Here is a 14,153-nt window from a genome sequence, read left to right on the forward strand (position 1 = left end):
ATAAGAATAGCCCCATAGGCTCATATATTTGAGTACTTAGTCATCAGGGAGTGGTCTTATTTGAGAAGGACTAGGAGGTGTGGCCTTTCTGGAAGAACTGTGTCATTGGGGATGAGCTTTGAGTTTTCAAAAGCCCACACCAGCCTAGCCTCTCTGTCTGTCTCTGTCTATCTCTGTCTCTGTCTCTCTGTCTCTGTCTCTCTCTCTCTCTCTCTCTCTCTCTCTCTGTGTGTGTGTGTGTGTGTGTGTGTGTGTGTCTTGCTCTCTCTACCTATGGATCGTGATGTAGCTCCCAACTACTGCCCCAGTGCCTGCCTGCCTGCCTGCTCTCTGTCATGCTAATGGACTAAGCTTTTGAAACTGTAAGCAGCTCCCAGTTAAATGCTTTCTTGGATAAGAGTTATCTCAGTCATGGTGTCCCTTCACAGCAATAGAAATATGACTAAGACAGAAGGTTTTCAATTATGAAGTCATTTTAAACTCATTTGCAGATTCCCAGTTTCTTGGAAGTCTCACTGTTTCTATCAGGCTGGCCTCCAGCTCCCAGTCCAGCTGTGGTCTCCTGAATGCTGGGATTACCAGGCCACCTTGCCCAGCCACATGTTCCACTTTGTGTCTTCTTGTGAGGCTGAAGACGGAAGAAGGGCCTTATGTGTGCAGGGCAAGTCCTCTACCACTGGGCTACATGCTGAGTCTCTCTCTCTTTTATTTAGTTTTGGTAATCTCTATTAGGTAGAGGAAATCTGGGAGGAGATGGGGAAGAGAAAGAATATGATCAAAATATATTGTGTTAAAAATTTAATTTTATTAAAAATTAAAAAAAGTAAATGTGGGGGCTGGAGAGATGGCTCAGAGGTTAAGAACATTGCCCGCTCTTCCAAAGGTCCTGAGTTCAATTCCCAGCAACCACATGGTGGCTCACAACCATCTGTAATGGGGGTCTGGTGCTCTCTTCTGGCCATCAGGCAAACACACAGACAGAATATTGTATACATAATAAATAAATTAATTAAAAAAAATAAATGTGTCTATCTTTTGCCAAAATGTTCTTGCTATCCTATCACTGTATATAGGATCAATAGACATATCCTGTCTTTGGCTATTTTATCCTTTAAGTTCAATCTTCATATTGTCTCTTCATCAATCTATCAATGTGTCAGATCTTTTCAACAACAACTGTTGAAGCAGGGTATGATGACACACGTGTAATCTCGGTACACACAAGCTGAAGCAGGAGCATCGTTGTGGCTTCGAGGCCAGCCTGGGCTATGTAATGAGTTCTCTATCATCCTGACCTACAGAGAGAGATGTCCTCATTTCCAGTTGCTCTTAGTGTTCCAATGTCTGTCCATCATCATGCTCTCTGCAGTCCGACTTTACAAACTGCAAATCTCCTTCCTTCATGGGGAACCTTCGCGTCTTTGACTTTTGGTATTTCTTTTTCTGGTTGCAGTGGGCACCTTCAGGCTGTGGGGTTTTACAGCTGTGGATTCAACCAACAGCTCATTGAAAGTGTTTGGGGAAAGATTTGCCAATCATTTTGATATGCTTAAAATGAAGATAGCAGCTATGTACAGTGTATTAGTAGGAGAGTTCTCTAGAGTCACAGAACGTGTGTGTGTGTGTTTTGTATATACATATGTATACGCGTGCACACACACACACACACACACACACATACATGGGAATGTAGTGGAATGACTTACAAGCTGCAGTCCAACAATGGCTGGCTGTGAGTGGAAAGTTCAAGAATCTAGTAGCTGCTCAGTCCCGCGAGCCTGGTGTCTCAGCTGGTCTTCTGTCTGTGCTGGAATCCTGAAGAAGTGGGCTCCAACGCAGTGAAGGAATGTCTGTAGCTGACAGGCGAGGGCAAGCAGGCAAAGAACAAATGAACCCTTCCTTCTTCCTTTATCTGTTGAAATACGGATCGGCGGGCTGTGTCCCGCCACCCGGCTAGCTTTACCCGAAATAATTACACGGAAACTGTATTCTTTTAAACACTGCTGTTGAAATACGGAGCGGCGGGCTGTGTCCCGCCACCCAGCTAGCTTTACCCGAAATAATTACACGGAAACTGTATTCTTTTAAACACTGCCTGACCCATTAGTTCCAGTTTCTTATTGGCTAGCTTTTACATATTGATCTAACCCATTTCTATTAATCTGTGTAGCCCAAGAGCTGGCTTACCAGGAATGATCTTAACCTGCGTCTGTCTGGAGTGGGAGAATCATGGCGACTCCCTGACTCAGCTTCTTTCTCCCAGCATTCCGTTCTGTTTACTCCGCCTACCTAAGGGTTGGCCTATCAAATGGGTCTAGGCAGTTTCTTTATTAATAAGAAATCACTCCCACATCATTTCCCCTTTTTCTGTTTAAACAAAAAAGAAAGGCTTTAACTTTAACATAGTAAAATTACATATAGCAAAACAGTTATCAAGCAAGAATTACAGTTACAATATTTATATCTATTTTATCTTTTATCATAACTAAGGAAAACTATAACTATCTATTCATTCTTCAACTCCATCAAAGACTCCAGAAGGATATAATACTACCTAAGTAAACAAGAAATAAGAAAACTCTAGAAATGACAGAGACATCTTGCTGCCTGGACAGTCACCCAAAGTTCTTTTGTACCTTTGGGGCATCCATCTTCAGCCTTCAGGCCCAAAGTATCCAGCAGACATTTCCATGAAGCAGGAAATTTTAAAGACAGTTCAGTCACTATCTGCTGTGTCCTGCAGAATGTCTCGCAGACTCTTTCATGAGTCATGAACCCCAAAAGACCGTCTCACCTTTAGGCAAGTTTAGCAGTCTTCTCTCTGCGGGTTCTCTGTGTCCATTTTATGCAACAGTCCAGGCAAGAGCAGTTTCTTGCCCAAATGGCTATCAAACTCCATAAGGATCCTCTTCGATGCCCATCTTCCTCTCGAAGTAGATTGGTGCTGCCAGGAGCAGACGTGTCTCATTGTCATGAAAAGTCCTAAGTTATTAAAATATTTTAAATGCCATATTCTGTAGCCTTTGAGAGATATGAAGAATGCCTATCTGAAATATATCTCTATATATCTAGAAAATCTAAGTAACATGACTACAAACTTGACTATTATGATTATCCATCAACAACCTATATTTCCTAATTATACATTACATTTTAAAAATGAACTACACAATCACACCTTATTCAAGATCAAAAATACATATACATATAACAAAATTGACCTTAAAATCCATACCAATGCAAATTATTCATACCTATATCATATCCCCCTTTAAATGTAAAAGAACATTTATAAACAATATTTTGGGAACATGGGCGCAGTTTTTTCTCTCCAAACTGCTTCCTGCTGAATGGGGGCGTCGTTAATTAGGTCTTTCATGGTATAACCTGTGTGCTAGTTTCATCTCAGTCTGCAGTTGAGCGAAGCAATTTTCTGAAGATGTTCACAACAACCTTTCAGGAGGGCGTGGTCTATCATACCAAATTGTAATAGAAGAAATCCACAGGGTCTGGTCCTCTGTGAAAACAAAAGAAGACCCTCTCCAAAGCATCATATTCTTAAACCCAAATTTTGAAATCGTAATACCTTTATATCCATTCTGGTTTAGCTTGGCAGCCCATGTAATGAAATGTCTTGTCTGTACTTAGCTCCTTTACAGTCAAAAATTTTAAAGAAAACACAATGTACATAATCCAGACTCTCTGTGAATTTTCCATTTTTACGTGGCTTATTTTTCTTTATTTCTTTTAATCTCTTAACTATCTGTACTCTGTCTCTTTAAAGAGTTTACCTTTTTTTTTTTAAACCATTAACTTTATTCTCTATATTTTTTTTCTTCTCTCTCTCAAGCCTACGTACATTCATCCAACAGTGTGGTCTTTTATGTCTGAATCTGTTTTATTGTGAATCTGTAACATTTTTTTACTATCCAGGAACATTTCTTAAAATGTTAAGCAGTTCTTAAAAACTTAAGTTGCGCCATGTACAGGTAATATGGTACCGCCTGTGTCCTGCCCAGTTGAAACCTTAACTGCGCTGTTTTTATGGTAATTACGGTAGTTCCTGCCTGAGACCAGCACAGTTCAGCATGGCAGAGCCTAGCCACTCCTGCCTCAGAGCCATTTGGTGCCCCTGAGCCACACACAGTTCCAGGCACACAGCAGTCCACATTGCCATCAAGCAAGCCGTAGAGCTTTACTCCAAATGCTCCATTCAAAAGCTCTGTCTCCCACAGGAGCCGGACAGAGATCGCAATGGCGGCACAGCCCAGAAAGCCGGCATTTTAAAACAGCCAGTTTTTTTCCTGCTGCTGAGTCAGGACAATTTCTTTGCGCCACGGAACCCACAAACAGCAAAAAGCTGTCTTAAATTCTCTCTCTCTCCTTTTTAAGCCCTTTCAGGTTTTACGTGGATTTCATTAGCATGTTGGGCGCCACTCTGTTGAAATATGGAGCGGCGGGCTGTGTCCCGCCACCCAGCTAGCTTTACCCGAAATAATTACACGGAAACTGTATTCTTTTAAACACTGCCTGACCCATTAGTTCCAGTTTCTTATTGGCTAGCTTTTACATATTGATCTAACCCATTTCTATTAATCTGTGTAGCCCAAGAGCTGGCTTACCAGGAATGATCTTAACCTGCGTCTGTCTGGAGTGGGAGAATCATGGCGACTCTCTGACTCAGCTTCTTTCTCCCAGCATTCCGTTTACTACGCCTACCTAAGGGTTGGCCTATCAAATGGGTCTAGGCAGTTTCTTTATTAATAAGAAATCACTCCCACATCATTTATCCTTCCAGCAGAAGGTGTGCCTCCCTCTACCAGATCGGGATCAAAGTCTCGTCTTCCTGCTGCAAGGTCTGGATCACAGGTGCACCCTCCATCTCTGGATTGTAGCTGATTCCAGAGACAGTCACACGACAACCAAGAGCCACCACATCCAAGCTCTCACACTATATAGGTAGTAAAGGATTAGAGTATTGACTTTAGACGAATCAGAAGGTTTTACTGTCTTACTATTTTTTAACTATGTATATTTGGGAGGCGGTCGGGCAATAGGGGGTGGGCAGTATGTGTATGTTAGTACAGGAACCTGGGGAGGCCAGAGGCACAGGGATCCCTGGAGCTAGGGAACTAGAGTTACAGGTAGTTGCGAGTTGCCTGATATGGACGCTGGGGAACTGAACTCAGGTCCTCATGCCCTTTTACCACTGAGCCATCTCTCCAAATCCAGGATTACATCCACACAGCCAGCATCCTTGCTCTTCTCCAGAGGACTGACTGTCCTCCTGCATCATCTGGGCACACAGCAGAAACTTCCATAGGATGTACGTTCTTGCTAACCACAGCAGCTATCCAAAAGCTGATGGGTGTGGTGCCAAGAAGAATACTCCAGTTGCCTTCTTCCTAATAGCGAGAGCTGGGGGATGTGCCCTGCGCTGTCTTAGAATTACCACCCTTGTCGCCACTGAGACTCGGTTTGAAATTGCCTACAATGCTCCCCAATGAATCATTTTCTCCAGAATCTTAAAGTTGGCACCCGTTGGCCTTTCCTGACCTCCTTCCCTTCCTTCTTCTGCCTCCCCTGACTCCTCCTGACTTCAGTTCCACAGAACACACTTCCGAGGATCCTCGTCATCGGGTCTGTTCCAAAGAGCAGGGGCTACAATTGGATACGGTCCTCCCGGCGCCATAGTTTCCTTTTCTCCTCTCCAGTCCTCACGAGCAGAGGAGACTTGACTTCACAGACATGGCTGGTGCTCTCTGCAGCAAGCGTCTAGCCCCAGACCTTGGGGAGGCTTTGTGGGCTCCTCGGCCCCACAGCAGTGCTGTGTGAAGGAGACGGTCCCTGAGTCAACTTGCTCCTGCCCCAACTGCGGTCCTTTCCTAGATCTACAGCCTTCCTAGATGCCAGTCCCCTGAGTTCTTATTCTCTGATATCCTTGCCTGCCAGGCAGTGAAGTCCAGCTTGCTCAATCAAAGAATGGGGCAGGAGTTTGCCCGGGCATTTGCTTTCAGATTTTGCACAAAAATTTCAAAGGCCTAGCCACAGCCGCCCCTGAAGCCCATCTTAAGAGACAGGGCTAGTGGCACGTGACTATAACCAGGGCCATACAGTGAGGCCTCAGTAGAAAAACAAAAACAAATAATATTTTTTGGTGTGTTAGTATATGCAACTTGGCTTCCATGAAGCCTTCTGGGGAGTTTGTCTTACTTCATGCAGACCGCCCTCTTGGCAAAAATGTACCCTCCGGACTCCACCATCTAGCTGGGGGTGAGGTGGGTGTGGGGTAGGGTGACTCTCCCACTAAGAATTCTCTAGAAATCCTCCCTGCTGGGAGGTGCTTGTTTTTGCCTCTTCCTAGCAGCCCTTCCTCCATACTTCCGGCTCCCCTGGCTTTGGGCACTTTGCTGAGGAAACCAAACCAAATTTCTATGAAAAACAGGAAAACCATTCCGCCTCCTGTTCCGGGTGACTGTCTCACTTTTCTCAGTTCCTTAAATGGGCTGTCGAGATTTTACCACAGCGCTTGTATTCTTTTGGGGAAATGGATTCTGTTACAAGAATGACAAGTCATGAAATTGGAGAAAATATTTGTGGGCTACAAACCCCACAAGGGATTGTGTCTAGAACAGATAAAGAATTCTGGGGCTGGAGACGGCTCAGTCGCTAAGAGTGCTTTCTATGCATGCTCGAGAACCTACGTTCTAAACCTCAGTCCCCATGTTACATGGCTGTGTGCTGCCTCCTCCAGAATCTGGGGGCAGAAACAGGCAAAGAGATCTCCAGAGATCCCTGGCCACACAGACTAATCACAACAGCAAACTTCAGGTTTGGGGGAACCCTTCTCCAGGTGCCATGCACAGAGTAATAGAAAGACACTTGATGTCTTCTCCTTCAGTGTGACCTGGACAGTCATGCGCATGTGCAACGAATGTATCCCAATACACACACACACACACACACACATACACACACACATCGATTTCAAAAAATTCTGAAAACTCCACAATTAAAAAGGGGGGGGGGACTAAAAGCAGTTTAAGAAACGTTTTACTGAAGAGGGTTTTCTGGTAGAAAACAAGCAAGATGTTGGCCAGTGAGACGACTCAGCTGTAAAAGCGCAAGCTGGCAGTGCATGCCACACGCATGTGCACACGCACAAATAAATAGATGGCAAAACTAAGCAAATTAAAAGCCGCACAGTGGGTGGAGAGATGGCTCAGCAGTTGAAAGCACTGGCTGCTGTTGCAGAGGTCCTGATTCAGTTCCCAGCAATTGCATGGTGGCTCACGACCATGTGGCAGCGGGATCTGATTCCTTCTTCTGACATAAAGGCGTACATGCAGATAGAGCACTTATATACATAAAATAAATAAACGAATCTTTCTTTAAAGCTGCACATCATTAACCATCAGAGAAAAGCAATCACAGCAATATAGCACTGCACATGTTTCAGAACAGCTAAAATTTAAAAAAAAAAAAAGGAACAAACTTTGTAGAGCACTACGGTTTGCAAGTCGGGCAAGGGCCTGGAGATTTAAACACACACACACACACACACACACACACACACAGACAGAGAGAGAGAGAGAGAGAGAGAGAGAGAGAGAGAGAGAGAGAGAGAGAGAGTCATCTTTGAAACAAGAATGCCCACTTTATCGTGTTCCAGGGCAGCTTATATAGGGTCTCCCTGACTAATGGCCACGCTCTCAGCTCTCAGCTACAAACCCACCAGAAATGACACCCCACCCCACCCCACCCCGCCATCAGAGCAGCTACAAGCACAGGAAAACAACAGATTTGCAACTATCATCAGAGGCTAAGATTCAGGTAGGGATGTGGAGCCAGGGAAGATGCAGATGTGTCAAAGACCAACTTCGACAAAACTTGTACGTTGGACTGGAGAGATGGTTCAGTGGTGAAGAGCACTGGCTGCTCTTCCAGAGGACCTGGGTTCGATTCCCAGCACCTACAAGGTAGATCACAACCGTCTGTAACTCCAGTTCCTGGGACACCCTCATACAGACATACATGCCGGCAAAACATCAATGTACATGAAATAAGAATAAATAAATCATAAAAAAATGTTTAAGAAAAAAAAAACTTGTATGTTCCAGGGTAAGAGCGTGAGAATTAGAATTATTAAGCAAAAGGAACAGAGATGTAAGAGAAATAAGAGACAGAAACACAGATCAGGCTCGGGGGGGGGAGGGGGGACAGTCAGTGAATGCTGAATCCACCTCGTTTATTCTCCACATGCTTACGTACTTCAGGTGGCGCGGATCCACCCCTACAGCCAAAATACTAACTAACCACCAGGTCAGAATGTCTACGTTTGTAGCCACACCTGTTATCAACAACTTTGAGAGAGCAAAAATAAGCTCAAAGTCTCTGACGTCCAGTCAAGGTGGAACGGGCTCCTGACTGTGGCCCCCACACAGACGTGAGACGAAAAGCCAACAGGAGGATTCTTTTGGCAGCAGACATACTCTCTGCTATGATTGTGTCAGTGCTGAGGTCCTAGTCATGGTGTGCAGGGAAATGTGATAAAGGTCATGTAGGACCTCCACCTACCTTTCTTTCTTCTTCTTCTTCTTCTTTGAGACAGGGTTTCTCTGTAGCTTTGAAGCCTGTCCTGGAACTAGCTCTTGGAGACCAGGTTGGCCTCAAACTCACGGAGATCCGCCTGTCTCTGCCTCCCGAGTGCTGGGATTAAAGGCATGAGCTACCACCACCCAGCTACCTTGTGTGAATTTCTAAATTTAAATGTTTTTTTTAAAAAAAAATGTTTATTTATTTATTATGTATACAACATTCTGTCTGTGTGTATGGCTGCAGGCCAGAAGAGGGCACCAGACCTCATTACAGATGGTTGTGAGCCACCATGTGGTTGCTGGGAATTGAACTCAGGACCTTTGGAAGAGCAGGCAGTGCTCTTAACGTCTGAGCCATCTCTCCAGCCCCTAAATTTAAATGTTTTACTTCTTGTTTTGGTTTGTTTGTTTATATCTGTCTATGTAGTCCTGGCTGTCCTGAAACTCAGTTATGCAAACCAGGCTGGCCTCAAATTCACAGAGACTCACCTGCCTCTGCTGCTCGAGTGCTGGGATTAAAGGTGTGTGTCCCCACACCCATCTTAAAATATCTAAATTTTTTTTTTTTTTGGTTTTTCCAGACAGGGTTTTTCTATGTAACAGTACTTGTTGTCCTGGAACATCACTCTATAGACCAGGCTGGCCTCAAACTCACAGAGATCCGCCTGCCTCTGCCTCCTGAGTGCTGGGATTAAAGGCGTGCGCCACCACCACCCAGCAAAACATCTACTTCTTTTTTAGTTTTTTTTTAATTTAAATAAAAACATCTACTCTTTAGAGTTACAACTTCATTTATTCTACTTATTTTGTGAATATTCTACTATTCTATCACATTGTTTTCTAATTTTTACTAATAAATTTTGTTCCTTGTCAATCTCATACATGTATATATGCTTCCTAGTTACACGCACGCACGGACACATACATAGACACACACACACACACACACACACACACACACACACCCTTATTTCCTTCCCATCCTTGACAGACCCCCTTCCTCCTTACAGATCTGTTTCCAGTATTTACTAATTGCTGAGTGTCCCATGGCATTTCACTGGGGCTGTCTGTGTGACCCTAAATTTGAAACCAGCCACCAGGAGCCTAACGGTCTCAGCAGTGGTGTACAGCCACACGCTAAGCCTCCCCATCTCCCACAATCTGCTCTTTGACAACAGATGGGCAGTGAGTTAGATAGGGTCCCATGATCCCCACCCCCATTAGAGCTGCCTGTTAGGAGGACGTGGCTTGTGTGGGCCCAGAGCCAGGAGGCGCAGCTTCTGTGAATTTGTGATCACCATGGCTGTGCTGTGCTTGGAAGACATCCCTTTGCAGTCATTTTCCATATTTGTGGCTCTTAACGTCTTTCCATCCTTTCTTCGTCAATGTTCCCTGAGCCTTAAAGGGTCATGTAAATGTCCTGTTTAGGACGGAGCATTCAAATGTCCTTTATTCTCAGCATCTTGTGTGGCTTCTCTGTCTCTGTTGTAAGGAGGCCGCTTGTTTGTTCCCGGCTGCCCAGAACCAAAATAATCACACAGAAACTGTATTAATTACAACACTACTTGGCCTATTAGCTTATGCATATTTCTAGCTAGCTCTTACATCTAGAATTAACCCATTTCCATTTGTTTTCCAGCCACTCACACCTGAAATAATCACACAGAAACTGTATTAGTTAAATCACTGCTTGGCCTGTTAGCTTTAGCTTCTTATTGGCTAGCTTTTACATCTAGAATTAATTCATTTCCATTATTTTATATTTTACCATGAGGCTCATGGCCTACTGGCAAGATTCTAGCTGGCAGCTTGCATCTTTCTCCTCTGGTGGCTCCATGGCATCTCTGCAACTCTGTCTTCTTTCTCCCAGCATTTGGTTTAGTTTTCCCCACCTAGCTCTACTCTACCCTATCACAGGCCAAGGCAGTTGCTTGATTCATTAACCAATAAAATCAACACATCTACAGAAAGACTTCCCACACAATTTCCCATTTTCTATTTAAGTAAAAAGGAAGGTTTTAACTTTAACATAGCAAAATTATATATAACAAATAGTTACCAAGCAAGAACCAATCTACTTCAGAGAAGATGTGCATCAAAGAAATTCCACATAGAGTTTCTTTTCTTTGTGTCAAAGTAAGCCACTGGGCAAGAAAGTGCTCTTGCTGTTAGTATTCAGGTATCTGTACTGGTCTACCCTTGAGGTCCTGACAGAATGCATCCTCAGCTGCAGCCACTAAGAGCACCTCCTGTGCACATTCACTATGTTCCCTTTTAAAATGTTGCCTTGACCACCTCCCATCTCTTCCTTTCTCTCTCTCTTTCTGCTTCTCTACCTGTTTCTCTCTCTCTCTCTCTCTCTCTCTCTTTCTCTCTCTCTCTGCCTCTCTCTTCTCTTCTGATGCTTCTGTCCCCAGAGGTCAGTCTCCCCTCTCCCCTCCTCCTTTTTCCCATTCACCTTCCCCAATAAAAAACCTGTCCACCTGAGCTCTGTCTCATGGTGTCTTTCTCCCTCACACCACTTTTTTAGTTACAGCACTTGCCTTGACTGCTCACAATATGCTGTCCTAATTAAACAGGCAAGACAAAGAGAAGTGACTGCCAAACATTGTCAAGACAAGGAGGTACAGCCTTTCAGAATATCCTGTTTCACAGAAAAGTCTGTTGGATATGCCGGGCCTGTAGGCCAAAGACAGATGTCTCAATGTTGCAGAGGGACATTGGGTGACTGTCTGTCATTTCTAACATTTTTTTGGAAGTCACTTCCTGCTTTCTCAGTTAATATTATTTCCTTCTTGGGTCTCTTGGGAAGTTGAAGACTAGATAGTTATAGTTTTTTAGCTTACCAGACACAGAAAGCAAGTTACAATAGAAAATAAATTAGGTACAAGACTTTGGACTCACCAAGATAGAATAGATAATATTTTTTTCTGATTTTGTCAAATGCAAATGGACTAGACATTGCTGATGAACTTATTACCTATATATATTGTATATAGCTATTATACTTATTGTATATAGTTTTTTATATTAGTTATAGCTTTTTTAAAAAATATTTATTTATTTATGTATTATGTATACAATATTCTGTCTGTGTGTATGTCTGCAGGCCAGAAGAGGGCACCAAACCCCATTACAGATGGTTGTGAGCCACCATGTGGTTGCTGGAAATTGAACTCAGGACCTTTGGAAGAGCAGGCAATGCTCTTAACCTCTGAGCCATCTCTCCAGCCCCTAGCTTTTTTATTTTAGATAAAAAAGAGAAATATAGTGATATTTTATTTGTATTTTAATAAATAAAGCTTGCCTGAAGACCAGAATGTAAAGTTAAGCCACTAGAGGCCAGGGAGTAGTAGTACACACCTTTAATTCCAGGGTAATTCCAACACTATGGAGGTGGAGACAGGAGCAATATGACTGGATGGAGAGAGGAATATAAAGGGGAAGAGACAGGAACTCACTGGAATGTGGAGTCTGAGGATTCATGGAGACAGGGTCTTGCCCATTTAGTCTGAAGATCCGCTAGAGGTTAAAGATCTCTCTAGTGGTTGACTGCTTTGCTTTTCTGATCTTCAGCTTGAACCCCAATATCTGTCTCTGGGTTTTTATTATTTGTGCTACAGAATTCAGTTCCCAACACCCATATCAGGCAGCTCCCAACTGCCAGTAACTCCAGATCCAAGGACTCTAACGCCCTCTTCTGGCCTCTGCAAACACCTACATTCTCATGCACAAAATTTACACACATGTATGTATATATTTATGTTTATGCTCAGATTTCCAGTCCTAAATAAATTAACTTCAGTTTTACCTTTAAAAAAATTTACACACACACACACACACACACACACACACAAATACACAAAAATAAGAACTAAGCATTTTTTTAAAGGTTTTGTTTTGCTTCCTTCCAATAGCATGTGCAAATGACTTTGTTGCTGATGATGCTAGAAGATATTGGCTCTCACAAATTGTTTATCTTTTAGGAAAGTGTGTGTGTGTGTGTGTGTGTGTGTGTGTGTGTGTGTGTGTGTTTGATCAGTCCAGAACTGATCAAAACTCACTATGTAGCTTGGGGGTGGTCGTGAAGCCAAGCAATGTTTCTACTTCAGCATCCCCCAAAGCTAGGATTACTGGCCTGAGGCACCAGGCCCAGCTACCAGAAGCAGTTTTACCTGATCAAGTGTCCTGTCACTAACCCCAGAAGATGCTTCTGCTTATATTCTCATATGAATAGGGGCTGGAGAGGTGGCTCAGTGGTTAAATGCACTGGTTGCTCTTCCAGATGACTTGGGTTTGATTCCCAGCACCCACATGGTGTCTAATAACCTCTGTAACCCCAATTCTAGGGGATCTGACACCTGTCTGCAGGCATTGCATACATGTCTGCAGAGTCATACAAGCTGGCTGAACACTCACCCACATAACAAAATTAAAACTCGAATTTAAAGACTAGGAAACTGTATGGTACAGGATATTTGGTCACACTGTGAACCGTGATATTGTGTTATTTACCAGAAAAACCTGTTTCTAATTATGGTGTGACTCAGCCCTAGCACACACCTAATCCAAGAGCTTTCTGCTTGAATATTGTAAACAGAATTAAATAAAGTCAATCACACATTAAGAGGTGGAACAAGCAACCAATTGAAAAAGAAGAAACTTAGAGAATAAGAGGAGAATGGCTATAGAGATACACAGGAGGTAGAAGGAAAGGACACTTAGTTTGAGAAGTTTTGTTTGAGACAGCATAGGAGAAAGCTCCCTTTCTGGGATGTCAGCAGGGGAGGAAGGCCAGTCAGGTGCTTCATTTGCCTCTCTGAGCTAGTAGGTTTCCACCCCAGCATCTGCTTCTGAGTCTTTATTGGTAAAAATCGAACAACTGAGATTTTGTTAAAAACAACATGTGTTTATTTTTACTTTTCCTTTATTCATCTGCTTTTTTTTTTTTTTTTGATTTTTCGAGACAGGGTTTCTCCGTAGCTTTTGGTTCCTGTCCTGGAACTAGCTCTTGTAGACCAGGCTGGCCTCGAACTCCGCCTGCCTCTGCCTCCCGAGTGCTGGGATTAAAGGCGTGCGCCACCACCGCCCGGCTCATCTGCTTTTTTAAATCCTACGTTAGCGGTTCTTTGTTACAGTGGGAAGCCAATACTGGTCCGCTATAATTGACTGACTCCATAATTTGTGTTGGATTTTACTTTTTCTTCTGTGGGTGTTGACAATGCACACTGATGCAAGGCCACCACCTCCATACTTTTGTTTCTAGGAATGGCATATTATTGGCAGTACGGGTATAAAATATTTCCTAGAGGAATGTGTGACTATTTCCCCAGAAACCGAAGAAGACTCGGGAAGTCTGCATGACTTATGCTGCTCACTGGGCCACTTCTGAAGGTATAGGAAGTCTGTATGACTTACAGCTCACTGGGCCACTTCTCAAAGGTAATAAAACTGGCAGCAATAGCTGGAGGAGAGGACAGGAGGCCGAACCCCTGAAAGGTGTGTAGGGAGCCCCAGGAATACTGCTTGTGTGAGCCCATATCCATGCTGGGGTGG

Source organism: Microtus oregoni, unplaced genomic scaffold, assembly GCF_018167655.1.
Source record: "Microtus oregoni isolate MIOR12 unplaced genomic scaffold, Mior012 000015F_ref0000493, whole genome shotgun sequence".
NCBI classification, from domain to species: domain Eukaryota; kingdom Metazoa; phylum Chordata; class Mammalia; order Rodentia; family Cricetidae; genus Microtus; species Microtus oregoni.